Genomic DNA, 21,528 nt, shown 5'->3' with positions numbered 1-21,528 from the left:
ACCAGGATGCATTGTGGGGATGTATTGTGTCTGTGTATCCTGAATTGCTGCCTCTGTCCATGGAGATAAATTGGATTACTTCCCAATTGTCTCCAGGACAGAAGACATTGTGTAAAACTGTGTATTCTCCTGTCTGTGATAATTACATTAACCCATTGTCTAAGGTAATTGTATCACAGGCAGAGGGGAGGATTTTGTGTGGGAGTGTCTGATTACTGGGGTTACTGGTTGTTTTACAAAACCCTGTGGGTGGTACTAATGTGTAAGAATGTGTATATAAGATCAATAAACACACAGCTCTGGCTGTCCACTGCTTTACCCTCAACACAGAGCTTGGTCTCGTCCTTGGGGGGATTCACTGTATGCTGTTAGAGACTGATTGCTAGCAGCTATTCGTGAGGTTCCGTTCGGGAGTTTGGAGCATTCTCTTGTATGCCATTCGGGAGTTTGGTGTTCTGTAAGTAGCTGTGCCTGTAGCTCTGGAAGGGGAAGATCGCCTAAACGGTTTTAACCCCTTTTATGCCCGGGGTGCCGTTACAGGCTTTTGCAGCGATGCTGGCAGACACAGCAGGGGCCAGGCAATCAGTGACTGCAGGTGCCCGCCTGATCACCATGACGTACTATTACGTCAAAATGCAGGAAGTCACTGACTTCGATGACGTAATAGCACGTCATGTGTTCAGGAAGGGGTTAATGCATAATTTTTGGATGCCTGGTCACTATTTTATTCTGATAACACTGTATGTGTGTGTTTAAACACTATCTGCCCCCAATAAAGGACAACTTTTGCAAGGTTTTTAATATGAAAAAGCATAACATATGCAACAGAGCAGTGTGTTTTTAAACATGCTGTTTGTTGTTAACACCGTCAACCATGCGTTTACTCATAGATATCAATGAGACTTCTGCACCTGTCCACATGTACTATGACCCACTGCTTATGAGCAAACTGCGGCAGCTGTCTTAGGTTTGAAGTATGCCTTTTCCAGACTGCATGTTTCAGCTCCTCCACCTTAGTTTAACATGTCCCTATGGTCAAATTATTTTCAATATTTTCTAGGGTTACCATCATTTTTGTCCAGGCCAGTTTCATAAGGCTACATGCACACGACCGTTGTCTGTTTTGCGGTCCGCAAATTGCGGATCCACAAAACACAGATGGCGTCCGTGTGCGTTCCGCAATTTGCGGAACGGCACGGACAGCAATTAATATAACTGCCTATTCTTGTCTGCAAAACTCACAAGAATAGGACAGGTTATATTTTTTTTGCGGACCATGGAACGGAGCAACGGATGCGGACGGAGTGCTGTCCGCATCTTTTGCGGCCCCATTGAAGTAAATGGTTCCGGACCCGAGCCGCCAAAACTGCGGCTCGGTTGCGGACCAAAACAACGGTCATGTGCATGTAGCCTTAGTTATTTTTTTTTTCTGCTGAAATACAATTAAAAAGCAGTGACCATTGTGTATTTTTCTTTCTCTAACGGATGGGTACCAGCTAGAGATGAGCGAATCGAATCCCACGAAGTGGAATTCGATCCGAATTTCAGGATAAATTCGATTCGCCTAGAAGCCGAATTTCCACATGCTTTGTGTCAATGAGTCGATTTAACCTGAAATAGTGTAAAAAACGAAATAATTCAATCTTACCGCCTCCATTTGCTCGCGACGGGCCGCCAGTTTCCATCTTGATTGAAGATCTTGGCCGAAATCCCGTGCGTGATGACGTAATCTCGAGCCGCGTGAGATTTCGCTCCAGATGTTCAAGCAAGATGGCGGCTAAGGAAATTTTTTGGTAAAATTCTGCGTATCAGCCAAATCTAACTTTTCAATTATTCGCTGATCTCTAGTACCAACAATTTTGTCCACGTACGTATATCTGTGTCATTCAGACATTATTTGCTACTGCTGTCATTGCATTAAAGAGTGTAAAATGAGAAAGAGCAAAACTTTGTTAAAAAAATATATATATTTGAGGTAACAAACATCTTAAACATTTGAGAGATTTCAGAGTATCATATATCAATTTTCAGGTCAGCTGAAGCATATTTGACTCATGTACAATCAACTGAGACACAAATCAAATATTTTTTTTTAAATTTGACGAATAGGACACAAAACGAATTTCAAGAAGTTCTTTCATCTCTAAATGATATACGATATCAGCTAACTTACAAATGGGATGAGCAAAAAAATTGTTTCTGGGAGTGCTTCTGTAGTGTCCCACTAGGTAGGCGTGGGCACTACACAAGGGTCAATTGGGTGACGTGTTACTTCTGCTCACAAGGGACAGTGATATTATATTTAACTATGTACTTTAATGTATTTTCTATGTGCTTTTACATGCAATGTTTCCCCTGTGTCATGCATAGCAGGCCTATTAGGGTGTAGTTAGGCATCCTAGACACTAGAGGGAGATAGGGAGCCCCTAGTATAAATGTCCAGGCCTAGACAGGGAGGAGTTAGTCTGTAGTCAGGAGTCTGTGGAGACAGAAGTGAGAAGGCATCTTAGCCAGAGATATGCTGAGGGCCTCCTCCTGACATGCAGCTGGGTAGTCCAGGCTTCTAGTTGCTTCCAGGAGGCTAGTAAAGGACTCTAGCCTGCCTGTAGATAAAGTGAGCCTCAGTTAGCTCAGAAGATTACCCCAAGAGAAGAGATGTGCCTCCTGGGAGAAACCTGCAGCATCCCTCACAACAGGAACAGCACAACCAGCTCAGAGAAGTAAGCTGAGAGGCAGAGGTACTATAAGATAAAAGCAAGGGTCAATACGGGAGGAAGAATTTCTACCAAGGATTAAAGCCAGCATTTAGGCATCCGGGCCTTGGGATCCAGCCAGCTAGAATAGCTGAAGGGGATAGTGCAGCCTTGACTGTGAAGCATTAACTGTTTACCCTCCAAGTATCTTGCATGATTAATACCTGCCATTATTGAAAGTAAACCTGCTATTGACATCTGTGATATAAGGAACTGCATCATCATCTCTGTACAAAGTTGGACTGTTCAAAGTAAAGCAACGTTTGGTTCACTATACCACCTGTGTACCTCACTTATTGCTCCTATAAATCGGTGTGCCACCGTTACAGGCACTGGCGTCACAATCCTTAAAGGGACCTTGCCCCAGGCACTCAAAACACCTGCAACATCCAGGGCACCTCATCCACCATCAGGCCTGGTCCCTACATACAGAGTGTGCCCCAGAGGAACTTGTGTCTACCTCTCCTTCACTGCCGCATGCCTGCCCAGGGTTCTCCTCCAAAAAGTGAGTAACCCTCGATTGACCTTAACCGTGACCTCACTATCTCAATACCCTGCAGGTCTGGCGTGCTGCATAAATTGTCGTCACGAACAGGATACGATCATAGCCGTGCCATTGTTGGATTACAAAAACTGTGTGCCATTATCCACCTAAAAAGTGACTAAGCCCTATTGTTTTATTGAAAAATTGCTGGGCCAGAGAACTGTACTAATTTGCGGTGTGAAACTGTGCTTTTTGTGGACTGTTTTGCTGTTGTTAAGCCACCGCTTGCTGTCAGTGAATAGACAGTGTTTTGCTTAAAGATGGCCGCTTAACTTGCTTGGATTTAACTGCTGCGTCATCTTCATACTTTGCTGGCGGGAAAAATTGGCGCCTTCTGCTGAAAGTGCAGGAAAGGCTGTATGTCTGCGCCACCGCCCTGTCTGGACATTTGCATGTCTGCAATGATGGACTCCGCTTCCCCCATACTGGAGTACCTGGGGGGCGGCCTCCCAGAGCAATGGGAGGATCTGACTACAATTATTGGTGCCGCCCTGACGCTCTCCAGAGAAGGATCGAGCATGTTGAAGAGTGAGGCCTGCTCTGATATCATGTCGGCACCTGTTGGATTACAAATGGACTTTACTGGTGTAGAGCAAGAGGACGCTCCACCGGCCTACTCTCTGGGACCGGAGAGACCCACCTGCCCGCCACCGAGGACGCAACCGGAGACCTATTATGGCTCCTGGAGAGACTTTTTCCAACCCTCATTTAAATGGTTGGCGCTGATGGCGGAGATACGGGAGGCCGCAATAAAGAAGACGACTAAAACCAAAATCTACTACGAGGAACTGGCAAAGACCGTTCATGAGCGCCACACTGACACCCAACCCCACCTGGAAAGGAGAATGGGGTTGGTTGTGGCATTCGACAAGGACCGAGGCTTCGGTTTTATTCAGGATTACACTACCGGCAGAGACTTGTATGTTAACCGGAGGTCCGTCAAGCGGAGCTACCTCCCGGATCACATGCATAACCTCCGCAAGGGAGAGGAGGTGGAGTTCACCCCTGCCGAGGGCCTGCGAGGCCCCTACACCACTGCTGTGACCCGTCCAAGAAAGAAAGCGGAGGACTGGGAAACTGATGAGGACTACACTGGCTGCGAGCGTGAACCAGCCCGCTCTCCAGAACCGGTCCATCATGCCTTTCAAGAGCGGGGCTCTTTCATTGGCCCGAACGTCTTTTGGCAACCAACAGTGGTGGAAAAGTGGTTGAGCCCGTATCCTTCCCCTGAGCTGCCCCGCCGGGAAAAGACCATAAAAGAATTAGAAAACTTGGAGCGATTCCATGCCACCCTGGATAACATCCGAAAGGGTAAAAGACCGGACGCGCCACCTGAACCGGTAGCGGCAGCGCAGGATGCAACTTCCCTACCTGTACCAGCGGAAACTCAAGAAGACAGTGACACAGAACCCGAGAGCCTGGATGACCAAATCGTCCGCCTGGAGGAACAGCTGCGTGGACTACGCCAGATTGCTGCCGCTAGGATCCGGACTCCACCTAGAAAAGAAGAGGTTCGGCTCCAGTACTCGGACATCGCTGGGTCTGAGGTAAGGGTACCTGTCCCTGCCGTTCGGCCACCTACAGTGTCTGCAGCTGCATTAAGGCCCCCAAGGAGGCCCTCTTATACCGTATCCTTCAGCGTAGAGTCGTCATCCCTGAACCTACAGAACCACTTTCAGCGGCGGTGCCCAGACCAGTGCAGCAGCCCACAATTGTGATGCCTGGACCGGTGCAGTCAGCAACCGTGATTACCCCTAGGCCTATGGGGCCAATACCAATTAGGGGTCCTTTCATGTTGCAGTTGCCCCCTAATACTGTGTTGTGGGCACATCCGCCTGTTGACGCTCACTACAGGCCCAATCTACAAATGGAACCAGGGAGAACCACTGTGATGCCAATTGGATTTGACACGCCCCTGTGAATTGGCCTGCTAGGCCACTATGTGATTTATTTTATCAAGGGACCTTATTAAAGATGATTAACCCTTTCCAGGAGAGGAGTCCTTTGTTTTGTTCCTCTGTTGCTGCTGCCAGTTACCCACAGCTCAGTGGAGGCGGTAAACCACTGAAAATACCACATGCATCAAGGCCATATTGTTTACAGGACCTCCTGCCTGCTTCTGCAATACTTCACCAAGTTGTGCCTATTTTTGTGTTTGCACCTTTAACCCCCTTTTCAGGTTGATTAAGGGATATTGCAGCACTTATTTTTATATGCCATTTTAAATAATGTGGATTACTTTTATGTGATGTGACTTTTATTATGCCATTTAAATTCCAAGGAAATGCGCCCAGGGATAGACTCTAATGCACATGAGCCTCTGAGATATTGCTACTTTAAGGAAACGTGCCCAGAGATGACTCTATTGTATGTGGGCCTCTGAAATTTTGCTATTTTTAAAGAAATGTGCCCAGAGATGGACTCCACTGTATGTGAGCCTCTCTGATCTTGTACTTCTGCCTTTGCTTCATATGCAGCTATACTTGTGTTCGGATAGGCTATCAGAAAGCGTGCCCTACCACGACCCCCTTACCATAATAAGCAGTAGAGTTATGCCATAACTGCTGTCGTAAAAGTAGCCTAAAGTGGGCCACCTTAGTAGTCTGAGAATTGAAAAAGGGGGAATGGGTGGGTGGGTGAAAAGCAACGAGCCGTGCGACGTGGGCTATGGGGGTGAGCCTTATATGCTGTGAGAGGGAGCCTCCCCTCACACAAATACGGCAATACCTTAGCCTTAATACTTGTGTTCGGATAGGCTATCAGAAAGCGTGCCCTACCACGACCCCCTTACCATAATAAGCAGTAGAGTTATGCCATAACTGCTGTCGTAAAAGTAGCCTAAAGTGGCCAAAAAGTACAACCGTTAGAGTAGTTAGCCTTTAATGAAAACGTATTATGACAACAGATTACGAAAGGCAACAGACATTTCATGACATGGGTCTGGAATGTACGTAAGGTACGAAGAGGACTTCCATCTCCCTAGTTTCCTGATGACATGGACCGGGACATCATTCTTGGAGGCGGCTGAGACGGCACCGATACGAAATGAGTGACCCGTGATGCTAGCTGGGTTAACATTGATATTGACAAGCAGTGCTCTAACGTACTTTAGGAAAACCTGAATGCTGAGAGGTGTGCCGTTGTGAGGTAGCAATGGCGAGTCTGGTAACGACGTACGTATGTGAAGTAACCATTGGTTTAGGACTTCGACTGGACACCATTGATTACCGGTGGGAAAATACCTGATACGCACCACCTCCCCTGGACGAGCGGCTTTAGACTGTTCTAAATTTAGCAAGAACCCTGAACTATCGGGAATTAGATCTTTCTTACGAAGAAACTTCGTGGAAGTGGCTGCACACGTAAATTCCCCGGGTCTTAAGAAGCCGAAAAATGACAGGTATAATGCCGTTTCCACTAATCTACTAGTCTCTAGACCAAAGGGGCAGTTACGTAGCATGTCAGAGACTGCCCTAAACATGGGACCTGTGAAAGGCTGACAGCCCGTGGTTTTCTGAAAGGTGGTTTTCTGTATACCTCGTAACATAGCCTTAATGGGATAGGCAGAAAACAAAGAAGGCTGCTCCGGGTGAGCCAGATAACAGTAATGCTGGATTCCTGCTAAATATAGCTTGATTGTGTTGTAAGCTAACTTCAAATTTGAGTGGCAAAACCCGATAAAAGCCATTAGGTAGGTTATGTGTCCCATATCTAGTGGTGGATGTGAGACTCTGAACTTGTTAAATAACAACCAGGCTGTCTTGTACACCTTCAATGTATTTACAGAGAGGGACTGTTCCACCAGGGATCTGGCAGTGAGGAGTAGTGGTGCTACTGCATGACTAGCAGGTTGTGCTGCGGGATCGTAGTTGGTAGCGGATCTGCCCCTGGGGAAACCTGTAAAAAGAATGGAACATTAAGCCTGGATAGAGCGTCTGCAGCAAGATTCCTCTGCCCTTGAATATGCGTGCAAACAAAATTGAACCTATGCTGTAACGACAACCACACAAACCTCCTCAGAAATGCCATAACTTCTCTGGACCCAGACCTGCCCTTCATCATGATGTCCACCAGTGCTGCATTATCTGTTAAAAACAACACGGTCTGATTACCCCACAGCCTACCCCATGTATGAGCTGCTGCCACTATAGGATATATCTCAAAAAGGGGGGATGACTGTAGAAAGCCTGGAATAGCTAAAACCTCAGGCGGCCAGGGACTGGCCATCCAATGTTTCTTGTAAATGGCCGTGAACCCGGTAGAAGAAGCTGCGTCTGTGTGGACAATCGGGGAATGACTAGATACAGAGGGAACAAAAAATGACACGCCGTTCCACTGTGCCAAAAATTCATCCCACATCATGAGATCTGCTAAAGCATCCTGATCTAACCTAAGTGTGCTATCCTGATCCGGGGCTATGGGTAGAAGCTTCAGCAACCTGGATATGAATGATCTACCTTGTGGTATTATCCTCATTGCAAAGTTCAACATACCAAGTAGACTCTGGAGATCTGTTTTAGTGGTGACTCTAACACGTGCAAGTTTGTGTACTACTTCTCTGATCCTGGTTAACTTGTCGTGAGGCAGACTTGCTTTCATGCTAACTGTGTCCAAGCAAATGCCTAGAAAAGTAATGATATTACCTGGACCCTCTACTTTATTGGGGGCTACGGGGACTTTAAGGTCTTCAAAAACTCCTCTCAACACCGTGAGATCTCGTGGCACCTGTGTGGGTGGCTCGATTTAACAGGAAACGTCCAGGTAGTGGATTACGTGATGCACCCGAAAACATTTGCTAGTACCCAATGCAAGCCTTGGGCAAACTGATCAAATAGCCAGGGACTCGACTTAGCGCCAAAAGTCAGTTTGTTTGCAAAATAATACTGCCCTTGCCACTTAATGCCATGCCACTGCCACAGCTGAAGTTTAAGGGGTAATAACTTAAATGCATCCGTGATATCGGCTTTTGACAACCAGGTTCCCTTACCTAGTGACAGAATGACCTGTATGGCTTCATCTATGGAAGAATATTTCATTGAAACTTCCTCAGAGGGTATCAGTGAGTTCAAACTTGGAATGGAGAGTGAATGAGGAGCTGACAAATCGTAAATTACCCTTTTTTTATTGGAAAATTTCCCTGTGACAACACCTATGGGGTTGACCCTCCAACAATCATATGGGGACTGTGCCATTGGACCTATCAAATATCCCTTCTCTAACTCGACAGCTAGTAAGTGTGAAATGGAGACCGGGTCTCTGCTGGCTGACAACAGGTTTTTGCATTCATATGTAACCTGCGGCAGCGCCACCAAACCAGTGTGGAAGCCATGCCGAAGACCATCGATCAAAAACTGTACCCAACTCTGATCTGGATGATCTAGTAAATATATGGCCAGCAAATCCGTATCTACCACGCTTAGTCACGTTGAATGTTGCCCTTTCTGGGGGCACACGGTGACAGAATGAGCCCTGAAACAAAGGGTACACAAGTGCAGCAGCCTACAATGATTATAATAACAACCTGCGGCGTTAAAGTTGTTACATATCTGTGTTTTCCCAAGGTATTTGATCGGGCGCCCTAACTTGTCTATGCCTGTTGTAAGCCTGGCAAACGGAGGTTGGGGAGTATGGCTAGCTTGTGCTCGTTCTGGCCTGGCACTAGCACACCAATCTGTAGCATGTGCGTAAGAGCCGCAGCTACTACACGCCGGGGCTTTGAGCCCTGCAAAATGCCGGCAAAACAGCTCGGTATCGACTATGGACCAATCAACGGTATGCTGAAATTGCCTCTGCGCAGCTGCAGCTTTGGCTGAAAAAGATCTGTGATATTCATAAAACGCCGTACCGCCATATTTGTTGGCTAAATCCACAACTTTGTATAAATACAGATCCAGCTCCTCTCTTCTATTAGGACTCACTGAACACACCACATCTCTAAATAAGCTAAATGCAAGTACGAACTCTGCTACAGTGAGTTTCCTGTTAAGCCTGACATCTCTGGACTTCAGGATCACTGAAACCTCCCCACACGCTATGGTCTTATTATCCGGCATTTCGTGCGTGGCTACGAGCAAGGAAGCTAAGTTGACGTCCTTACCATCTAATATGTCTTGACGCACATTGGCTGGAATGAAATGACATGGTGCTATATTAGGAGGGTTGACCTGGGAGCCAACAATTGAAGACTGGGTGAGTAACTGCACGGTAGTATTCGGGCTAACCGCATTTGAAGTAGAGGCCGTATTTTCTATTGCCTCTAATCTGGTCTGAAAGCGGGACAGAGAAGATGCCATCGTATTGACTACAGCGTGAAGTTGTGACAAGGAATTTTGTATCGTGTTCGAGGACACCGAGTCCTCCCCTGAAGCAGGGGGTTCTGAGAACAGCAACCTGTAAAGTTCCGCTTTCCTGGCGGTCGCTGGAAAAGGAATTCCTCTCCTTAACAGTTCTGCCGTGAGCCTCGGCACAGTCCAGGATCTGAGAGCTGGAACCGCCTCTCTTTCGGATTGGGAATCTTCGTTACTGTGAGATGCGACACTTCCTTCCACATGAGATTGCTGAGACATCCTAACTAAAAGAAACTGTGGTTACCTATGGGTACCGACTCTCGTGCTCCCAACACCAGTGCCACCGGACACGTGATACCTGAGCCTGCTAACATGATGCTGTGCTGCCCAGTGAAGCGGGCATCGTACTCCTGAACCTGTTGACACACCCACGGTTACCAAAAGAGATATAATTACCTCGTGACCTGTAGTCGTGACAGGATTTATAACGAGTCTGTAGTCGCGTCAGACTCCGAGCGTCTGTAGTCGTGACAGACTCCGAGCGTCTGTAGTCGTGACAGACTTTCGAGCGTCTGTAGTCGTGACAGACTTTCGAGCGTCTGTAGTCGTGACAGACTTTCGAGCGTCTGTAGTCGTGACAGACTTTCGAGCGTCTGTAGTCGTGACAGACTTTCGAGCGTCTGTAGTCGTGACAGACTTTCGAGCGTCTGTAGTCGTGACAGACTTTCGAGCGTCTGTAGTCGTGACAGACTTTCGAGCGTCTGCAGTCGTGACAGACTTTCGAGCGTCTGCAGTCGTGACAGACTTTCGAGCGTCTGCAGTCGTGACAGACTTTCGAGCGTCTGCAGTCGTGACAGACTTTCGAGCGTCTGCAGTCGTGACAGACTTTCGAGCGTCTGCAGTCGTGACAGACTTTCGAGCGTCTGCAGTCGTGACAGACTTTCGAGCGTCTGCAGTCGTGACAGACTTTCGAGCGTCTGTAGTCGTGACAGACTTTTGAGCGTCTGTAGTCGTGACAGACTTCTGAGCGTCTGTAGTCGTGACAGACTTTCGAGCGTCTGTAGTCGTGACAGACTTTTGAGCGTCTGTAGTCGTGACAGACTTTTGAGCGTCTGTAGTCGTGACAGACTTCTGAGCGTCTGCAGTCGTGACAGACTTTCGAGCGTCTGCAGTCGTGACAGACTTTTGAGCGTCTGTAGTCGTGACAGACTTTTGAGCGTCTGTAGTCGTGACAGACTTCTGAGCGTCTGCAGTCGTGACGGATTTGAGCGTCTGTGAATACAGGTGTCTGCAGTCGGCACAGGCCTTGAGCGTCTGTAGACGTGACAGACCCCGTGCCCGCACCAGTGACAGACCACGCATACCTATTGGTAACAAGCCACGAGCATCTGCACTCGTGACAGACCACGAACGTCAGTACCCGTAACAAACGACACAAGGGCTGCCGTGACAGGACCTAGTGCCCTACGGCCATGACAAAACGATGAAAGGAATATATGTCTTCCCTATTTTTTTTTTCTTTTTTTTCTTTCAGGAGTAGAATACCCTGCATAGAATGTGCTACTAGACCGTGACACAAACTCCTGCCCCCAAGAAGGACCCCGTGTCACCTACCTGAACCAATGCGGATACGCCCTACCGCTGTGAGTTGAAGGGGAAAAGGGGAGAAAGGAAACTCAACATATTGCGACACCTCTACCTCCTTTCCCCCCCCCTTTTTTTTTTTTTTTTTTTTTTTACCTGCCGGAAACAAAGTGCCAGGAGATACGTAGTGGCAATATGTGATGTGGGATGATGATCCTACTGACCTGTAAAAGATACTGCGGTTACCACCTAGAACCCTGATAGGCTAAACTCTTATGAGCCACGCTTCTAGTGTTTAGATGTGCAACCATTACATGTTTATCTTGCGCTGACTGAAGATAAGAAAACTACTATGCACTTGCTAATGAGAAAGCCATGAGGTAGTGTGGTGTGGGCTGCAGCCTGCAGTAACTACATGCCTAGTAGTTTATTACACAGTGTCCATGAGCCGGACAAGGCAACGTGCCCTGAGGACCTTGACTGAGGGCACTGAAGTGTACCGCCAGACTGCCCTGCCAAGGATCACCGTAACTGTGGCCCCCGCCGAAGGGACCATGAACTGCCAGCACACGTGTACCGTACTCAGATGCCGACCAGTGAGGCACATGCAGCAGCGGCACATGCCCCAGAACGTAACACACGTCCCTACCATGCCCATGGATGCGACCGCAGCTGCACCGGCTGTGACTGAACAGCTGCTAAGTGAGTGACGTGGCCAGTGACCGCCGCGCACACGTTGCAAGTCAGTGTCATTCTTGCCATGTACCGACGTCTAACGCCTCCCCCCCCCCCCCCCCAAACCTTATCACCTTAGTCAGATGCTTGCAGCCGGAGAACCAGAGCTGACGCTGAGACTCTGATCGCGCTTTGCCACGTGACGTCTCTGACCGCTGCCGAAGGTGCCGACCCGGAAGTGAACCTCGCCGGAAAAGCAACGAGCCGTGCGACGTGGGCTATGGGGGTGAGCCTTATATGCTGTGAGAGGGAGCCTCCCCTCACACAAATACGGCAATACCTTAGCCTTAATACTTGTCACTTTCACTGAATAATTTTACAAGAAGGAAACCTGGGTACGGACTCATTTATATACCTTGAGCCTCCAAGAATTGTTATTTGATGTTTGCATTTTCTATGGACTACTACTGTTTTTTTATGGACAATTTGCACTTAAAATATTAATATGGACTATCCTGGTATTATTGATACGCTGCACCAGGTCAGCGCCCCTGTTCCCTTACATTATCCTTAGAGAAGAGAACGACGCCCCTTGTCACCGCACTTTCAGTGAAACTGTTTATTATATTTCAATTGCTAAAGTGGTGATTACTGTGTATGCCTGTTCTCCATTTTTGTCTTTCAGTCTGCAGTATCCAGCTGGGCAGGGCCCCTCCATGTTGCGCCGAAGACGGGCAACGTTGTAGCATGGGGGTATGAAGTGTCCCACTAGGTAGGCGTGGGCACTACACAAGGGTCAATTGGGTGACGTGTTACTTCTGCTCACAAGGGACAGTGATATTATATTTAACTATGTACTTTAATGTATTTTCTATGTGCTTTTACATGCAATGTTTCCCCTGTGTCATGCATAGCAGGCCTATTAGGGTGTAGTTAGTCATCCTAGACACTAGAGGGAGATAGGGAGCCCCTAGTATAAATGTCCAGGCCCAGACAGGGAGGAGTTAGTCTGTAGTCAGGAGTCTGTGGAGACAGAAGTGAGAAGGCATCTTAGCCAGAGATATGCTGAGGGCCTCCTCCTGACATGCAGCTAGACAGTCCAGGCTTCTAGTTGCTTCCAGGAGGCTAGTAAAGGACTCTAGCCTGCCTGTAGATAAAGTGAGCCTCAGTTAGCTCAGAAGATTACCCCAAGAGAAGAGATGTGCCTCCTGGGAGAAACCTGCAGCATCCCTCACAACAGGAACAGCACAACCAGCTCAGAGAAGTAACCTGATGGGCAGAAGTACTATAAGATAAAAGCAAGGGTCAATGCGGGAGGAAGAATTTCTACCAAGGATTAAAGCCAGCATTTAGGCATCCGGGCCTTGGGATCCAGCCAGCTAGAATAGCTGAAGGGGATAGTGCAGCATAGTTCTGCTAAGCATTAACTGTTTACCCTCCAAGTATCTTGCATGATTAATACCTGCCATTATTGAAAGTAAACCTGCTGTTGACATCTGTGATATAAGGAACTGCATCATCATCTCTGTACAAAGTTGGACTGTTCAAAGTAAAGCAACGTTTGGCTCACTATACCACCTGTGTACCTCACTTATTGCTCCTATAAATCGGTGTGCCACCCTTACAGGCACTGGCGTCACGATCCTTAAAGGGACCTTGCCCCAGGCAGTCAAAACAACCACAACATCCAGGGCACCTCATCCACCATCAGGCCTGGTCCCTACATACAGAGTGTGCCCCAGAGGAACTTGTGTCTACCTCTCCTTCACTGCCGTATGCCTGCCCATGGTTCTCCAATACAGTGAGTAACCCTCGATTGCCCATAACCGTGACCTCACTATCGCAATACCCTGCAGGTCTGGCGTGCTGCACTTCTTCAAAGCGGTATTCCAGTTTCATAGAAAAAAATGGGGGTAGTCAGCACATCTCAGTGCGTACGTGCACGTCACCATGGCTAAAAGCGCAAAAGCAAAAACAAGTGTTAAGCAATGGTTAACATTGCTGTATTTGTGCGAGGGGAGGCGGGGCTACACAGGGTTAAAAAGGCAGCAGCCATTACCTGCTGCACGGTCGACGGCAGTTCTGGGGTCAGGAGGCAGTCCAGCACTTCCGGGTTATTTGGCTCCACAAGTCGGGCATCTTGAGGGTTTTGAGCGTGTCGCCTCAACTTCAAGTAAGACGGGGGCTGTTACACAGGACCCATCTGCGGGGATGCGGTGCGCCGAGCATGGGGAGGGGAAGCCAGCGGTGCACAACTTTGGTCTGCAGGGCGGCGGTGGACTCGGGGTCAGTCCATGTTTATCAGCAGTGTCCGGACGCGCTGCTTGTGCTGGCTGAGCACGCCGCTGATCAGTGCCGCCTAGTGGACACTGACAGTATCATGCTCCATGGTCTCCGGCGGCCTGGGGGAATGGTATAATGTTTTGTTCTAGGTACACATGTTGCTGTACGGTGTCAGTAGATTCCTTATAGTACAAGACACATAGCACCTCTCACAGGGCCGACACCTACGGCATTCTGATACAGGAGGCTGAAGGGTCTGCATTCCTTCTCACAGCTATGGAATTTTAAAATTATTCTTCTGCCTGCTCACCCCAACCCCTTGGTCAAAATCGTCTAAACTAGCTGCTTTGACAAATAATTAACAGAACCCTCTAGGGCGTATGAGCAAATTCACTGCTCGACTACTTCCTCTTTAACCCCTTCCTGCCTACCCCCATCATTTATCGACAATTTCACTGTTTCTACACGTATTTGCATTTTTATCGTCATGTGGTCCACAGGGTTTTAATGTACTACACGGTTCGCCTGTTCATCAGCTTGTCCCATAAATTATGGCTGTACTAAGGTTGTCTAATTGCAGGCGGGTCGTCTCCAATCCCAGCTGCTGATTATTTACTTGCTGTAACATTCGGTGGCGCAAACCTGCCTGCCTGCATCCTGTTACCAGCTACACTTGTTCAGGCAGGCTGTGAACGAGACAGGGGGCAGGTGTCGGCACCATGCCGGGCACTCTGACGGTGCGGGGGTACTCGCATGCCCGCCGACTATCAGTTCAGCGCTGCGGTCGGATTGGGGTTACTAATGGCTCTCAATTACTGACCGGTAGGAAGATGGGACACCCAGTCGGAGCGAAGCGCGGGGCCATCCTTACGTTCCTGGACCATTCCGAAATTATCCGCCGAGCTGCGCCGGAGGGGCATCTCCTTTCCAGCCTCCGCAAGGAAAGCGGAGTTATATCGTCTTCTGATGACAGACGCACCGCACGTGAGCCAAGATGAGGTGTCCATGGGAACCATTCAGACATCGCTCACCCAGCTACAAGCCGTGATCAACAGCATGGCATCATCCATGATGGACTTACAGGCCAGAATGGAGTCAGTGGAGGCCAGTTCTGCGGCGGCAATATTGGCGGCACCAACACGAGCGGTAGCTGCGGCAGGGCAGTCCAGCGTTTCTGGTGGGTCATCCCAGATTCCCACGATCGCCCCTTCTCACTTTATTCCGGCAAATATCAGGCAGGATATATTGGAGGGTAGGGATGTCAATCTGGCATCCCTGCTCATTGCTACACATGAGGCCCCGGACAATAAGACCATAGCATGTCGTGAGGTTTCTGTCATCCTGTGGTGAGGTTTCTGTCTCTGTCCAGCAACACACAAAAGGCATATAAGACGGCCTGGCAATTATTTAATAAGTTTAAGATCACGTACCCTGCTGCCGGTGAAGGTCCTATCACATATCTGTTGGCATTCGCAGCTTTTTGCCACTCTCATTTAAACCTGTCCCATAGTACCATCAAGCTGTACCTGGCTGGTATACAGCATCATTGGTATATCCAGTTTCCGGATCAACCTTCTTTATTTACTGCCCATCCAATCAGATCCTTGTTGAGAGGCATTCAGAAACAGTCCATCAAGAGAAGGCCCACCAGACGGCCTTTCTCCGGAAACATGATCAGGTCAGTTTCCGATGCACTGACGAATAACCCGTTCGGCCAGTACATTAGCTTACTCATCAAAGCGGCAATGTATCTGGCGTTCTACGGGTTCCTCAGGCCGGATGAGTTCACCTGCGCTAAATCATCCAGCAGCTTCTTGCGGAGAAACCAACTGCATTGGGACGGCACGCACATAATCCTCTGCTTGGACTCCAGCAAGACAGGCCGACCTGGGGAGTCAGTTCAGGTCAGATACTTTGCCACAAACAACAAATGGTGTCCAGTAGCACTATTGCAGGAGTGGTTGCAGTGTATCGGGAGCGAGCCTGCTGAGTCCCCCTTGTTCAAGCTGGATACGTTTCCCCTGAACATTCAAACCTTCCTCAAGTACGTTCGCCTACTAGTGTCCTCTTCAGGGGTCAACCCGCTGGCCATTACAGGTCATTCGTTCTGGATAGATGCAACCTCAGCAGCCTCCAAAAATAATGTGCCTGCACATGTCATCCAGAAATTGGGCAGATGGAAATCTGCGTGTTATGCCCGTTATGTTCCTGACCCACAACAGGAAATGTCCCTTGCCTTCAGTCATTTGGTCTTGTAAGTACGACAAGTTAAATATATAGATTCAAACCTTTCCTGCATCCATGTGGTTTTTGGCCCCTTCAGGCTACCCTCATACAGCAGTTCCGGCATAGCTCTACTGCTTCAGGTAGGTAGTTCCTCACGGAACCGATTCAAGCACAAACAATGCAATAGCACACTGCAAACACAAATAATAACGTAAATACAATAGTACCATACTCACTATAGAAAATGTACTAATACTAATGCCACATATAAATGTGAGATTCCTGGCAAATACATTTTGTACCCGTCCACCAGCGTCAAGGCTGTTTCAAGAAGTTTGCTCATCTCTAAATTATGTACACTATATCAGCTAACTTATAAATGGGGTGGGCAAAAAAAAAATGCTTCTGGGAGTGCTTCTTTAAAGCGGTATTCTAGTTTCATACATTTATTGCGTATTAACCCATATCTATGTCGAGCCCACATCTACGTCAAGAAAAAGGGCTCCTTGACCCCCATTCTACCTGGTTAGGTGGCCATCGCATCCAGGACAAGGAATGGGATCCCTATTCTCCACATAGGTGTGACAGAAAAGGTCCTGTGTGTGTCCTTTTGAATATGTGATATTACTTCAAGTCAGTCGGCGCAGTAGAAATACATATAAAGTGAGCTCCCCCTAGTGGCCTCTTCCAGCAGACCTTTGTGGGAGAATTGCCAGGAAAAGTTTCCAGTTTTTCATACTGACACAGTATAGAACCAGTATTGCCAACCAGAATCTTTTGTTTTTCTGGGCAAGTTATTTAAATATCACAGACATAATTTTTTATGACCAAATTTGAAAACCATAATGAATAATAAAGATTATAAGTTGTATAGGTCCATAGATCAACAGAATGATAACTCATTATCAGTATTAATTATAATTACCCAAAAATAATCTGCTCAAGTACCACCACCTCAGAAAAATCACCGACTTACACGATTTTTTTTTCATGAACACAGGAAAAGAAAAATGCCTATTTTTACGGACTCTGTAGGAATTTCCGGACGGTTGGCAGCCCTGTACTGAAGACTAGATTAATATAGATAATAGCAATTAAATAATTATCAAATTTTTATCACTATTCTTATTTTGTGTGATAAAACATATATTTTAAGAGAAATTATGAAGAAATCCAAATGGCACACTCACAAAACATTCCGTTTTGTATAATTCTGCCAGCATTGATTTCAACTTATTTTTTTGTGATTTTTCATTGCCAAGGAATGATTTCTCCCAATAAGCCTAATACCTGCGATAATAATTGCTCCACTTTTAGTAAACCGTAGAGGGGCAATTATTTTACATCAAGAAGGAGAAAACAAATTGCAGCAACACATTCGAACCTCTAGTTGGAAGCCATTTGCAGATCAATAGCTGAATATTTAGCTCGGGGACGGGGTGGGGGGATACAATTACTCCGGCGACTGCTCTGCAGCAATCAAGACATAAATGTAGTACTTTTATGACTAATTAGAATTCACTGGTTGTCGAGCAATTAAAGTGTGGAGGTTTTAGCATCACAATTTTTTTGGCTGCAGGTTTAATATCTAATATAAAATGAATATTAACTCTAAGTCTGAGAAATGTAATTCAGCTTCCTAATGGCGGCCATTATCATTTTAAATAAAGTGTGTTTATATGGGCGGATTACCAATAAATTTTTTGTACTTTTTGTGACTTCGGATTCCACTTGTATGTAAAAAGTTGTGCTACTTTCCATTCAGGTAAAGTACGGTACGCCCATGGTTTCTTGACGATCATCGCTTGTATTTCAATGGTACTTTGGGCCTTAGCTGGAGATCTGAGATAGGCTGGTTGCTAGGATGTGCTGCTTGACCACCAGCTGGAATAGACTGTGATGGCTTGGCAGCTTGGTGACAGCCAAGAAGAAGAAAAGTAGCATAGCCACACCAAGCCAGTCCCCATCTCACCTTACATTATTAATCAAATTTTTCTAGAAAGCGAAAGTAGGTTGGAAGAAAACTTTGCGAGACATGTTACCTGCTGGCCACCATCAATCCATGCTACACTGCACAATTATGGTGTGAGTGGAAGTCCAAGATCACCAATAGGACAATGCTGGTTTAATCCCTTTATTATTACAGTCAGTGATGACCAAGATAGTCCCTGTAGTATCCTTCTTATCTAGAGATGAACAAACCTGCCAAGATTCGGTTCCTTTTAGGTTTGCCAAATTTTTTGGAAAATTCTGTTTGGCCACGAATTGATTCTTCCCGAACCAACAAGAGAGAGAGAGAGAGAGAGAGACAGCTCCACTGTCCCAATTCACTTCAATTGAACGTCTCCTTCTTACTCACCTAAGGAAAGATTTTGAGTATAGGAAAAGCAGACAAGCCCTTTAAGAATGACCAATACCATTTTACCATTTGGGAATTAGTTTCAGATTAACCAGTGGGAGACCTCTAAAGTAACATTCAACTGAAATTGAGACAAGGGAACTAGAACCAAGCTTACACAATTATTTCTACTAGCACAAGAGAACCAGAATGTTTCAAAAGAAATTTGCCTTGCTTGGTTAACTAAACTTGTGGGTTACTCTTCAGGGTGCTCTTTATCATTAGGGGAACCCAAAAAATATGCATAAGTATTGTATGCCAGGGGAAACTATTCTTGGTTTCTAGGAAGAGTATATGCAAATTTGCATATCTTAATTTGGCTAGTATGAGAAAAGATTAGCATTCTTGCTCAATCTTATTCTTACTCTCACCCTTCTGATTTCATCACAAGGCTTTCATGTGACACAGTACAGAGACTGGCCATCCCCATCTGGCCACCCCCATCTGGCCACCTTGGGGACTTAGATGGGACTAAAACAAGCCAAAATGTAAAGTCCAGGTCAAGAGTGAATAAAATAAAAATAATTTTAAAACATAACAAACACCAAGGTCTCATATAGCTAAATCTCAACCTAAAAAAAATCCTATGACAATTGAGCAGTAGCACACATGAGTAACAACTGCTCCTTTCACATCTATGGGACTGCTGAGTATAGCACTCGCACTATCTCCAACATTCTAGTAGAAACAAATGGAGCAGTAGTCACTCATGTACACTGCCCCTCCATTCTCATAGGGCACTCCATGGACCACCTGGAGTCTCAGAAACCCCCCTCCCCCAACAAATAGACACTTATATTCCCTCTATGGGACTGCTGAGTATAGCACTCGCACTATCTCCAACATTCTAGTAGAAACGAATGGAACACTATTCACTCATGTATACTGCCACTCCATTCCCATGGTGCACTCCATGGACCACCTGGAGTCTCAGAAACCCCCCACCCCCATCAAACAGACACTTATATTCCCTCTCCTGTATATAGGGGATAAGTATTGTCAGTGGGAAAAAACATTTAAGGGACTGAACTAGCCATACAGAAATGGTGCCAGACTAGGGTTCCTTGTGCTCACCAGAGGAAATTATTCTCAGGGCCCAACCTCAAACTCATCAATAAAGTCTAACAAGTTTTGAATCAAAGAAATAGACCCTAGCGGCAGATGATTGGCTCCAAAGACAGCTCAAAATTGGATTTTTCTTCTGGACCTTTGGAGCCCACTACTGCTTTAAAGCCTAGGCCCACCGGAGATTCCTCTTGTACTCTGGTGGGGCAGTTCCACCCTGATGCTGGCTAAACATGCCAACCTCTTGTTCTGTATGTATTGCCAGCATTGTGGGTCTTGAAGATACTGTGCTAGTCCACAACGCATGCATGCAGACAGCTGTACAGCCTCTTCGGCCACCTTAACCACCTCCGGACCGCTGTACGCACAGACGCGTCCTGGAGGTGGTTGATTGATTCCGAGTGGACGCGCCGGCGCGTCCTCTCGCGATGGCCGAGATTTCCTGTGAACGCGCGCACACAGGCACGGAAGGTAAGAAAGTGGATCTCCAGCCTGCCAGCGGCGATCGTTCGCTGGCAGGCTGGAGATGTGATTTTTTTAACCCCTAACAGGTATATTAGACGCTGTTTTGATAACAGCGTCTGATATACCTGCTACCTGGTCCTCTGGTGGTCCCCTTTGTTTGGATCGACCACCAGAGGACACAGGTAGCTCAGTAATATGTTGCACCAAGCACCACACTACACTACACCCCCCCCCCGTCACTTATTAACCCCTTATTCACCCTTGATCACCCCTGATCACCCCATATAGACTCCCTGATCACCCCCCTGCCATTGATCACACCCCTGTAAAGCTCCATTCAGACGTCCGCATGATTTTTACGGATCCACTGATAGATGGATCGGATCCGCAAAACGCACACGGACGTCTGAATGGAGCCTTACAGGGGCACGATCAATGACTGTGGTGATCACCCCATATAGACTCCCTGATCACCCCCCTGTCATTGATCACCCCCCTGTAAAGCGCCATTCAGATGTCCGCATGATTTTTACGGATCCACTGATAGATGGATCGGATCCGCAAAACACATACAGGCGTCTCCCTGGAGCCTTCCGGGGGGGTGATCACCCCATATAGACTCCCTGATCACCCCCCCGTCATTGATCACCCCCCTTGTCATTGATCACCCCCTGTCAGGCTGCATTCAGATGTTCGTATGATTTTTACGGATCCACGGATACATGGATCGGATCCGCAAAACACATACGGACATCTGAATGGAGCCTTATAGGGGGGTGATCAATGACAGGGGGGTGATCACCCCATATAGACTCCCTGATCACCCCCCTGTCATTGATCACCCCCCCTGTCATTGATCACCCCCCTGTCATTGATCACCCCCCTGTAAGGCTCCATTCAGACATTTTTTTGGCCCAAGTTAGCGGAAATGATTATTTTTTTCTTACAAAGTCTCATATTCCACTAACTTGTGTCAAAAAATAAAATCTCACATGAACTCACCATACCCCTCACGGAATCCAAATGCGTAAAAAATTTTTAAACCTTTATATTCCAGACTTCTTCTCACGCTTTAGGGCCCCTAGAATGCCAGGGCAGTATAAATACCCCACATGTGACCCCATTTCGGAAAGAAGACACCCCCAGGTATTCCGTGAGGGGCATATTGAGTCCATGAAAGATTGAAATTTTTGTCCCAAGTTAGCGGAAAGGGAGACTTTGTGAGAAAAAAATAAATAAAATCAATTT

Source organism: Bufo bufo, chromosome 3 (assembly GCF_905171765.1).
Source record: "Bufo bufo chromosome 3, aBufBuf1.1, whole genome shotgun sequence".
Taxonomy (NCBI): domain Eukaryota; kingdom Metazoa; phylum Chordata; class Amphibia; order Anura; family Bufonidae; genus Bufo; species Bufo bufo.
Note: the sequence above shows the minus strand (reverse complement) of the source record.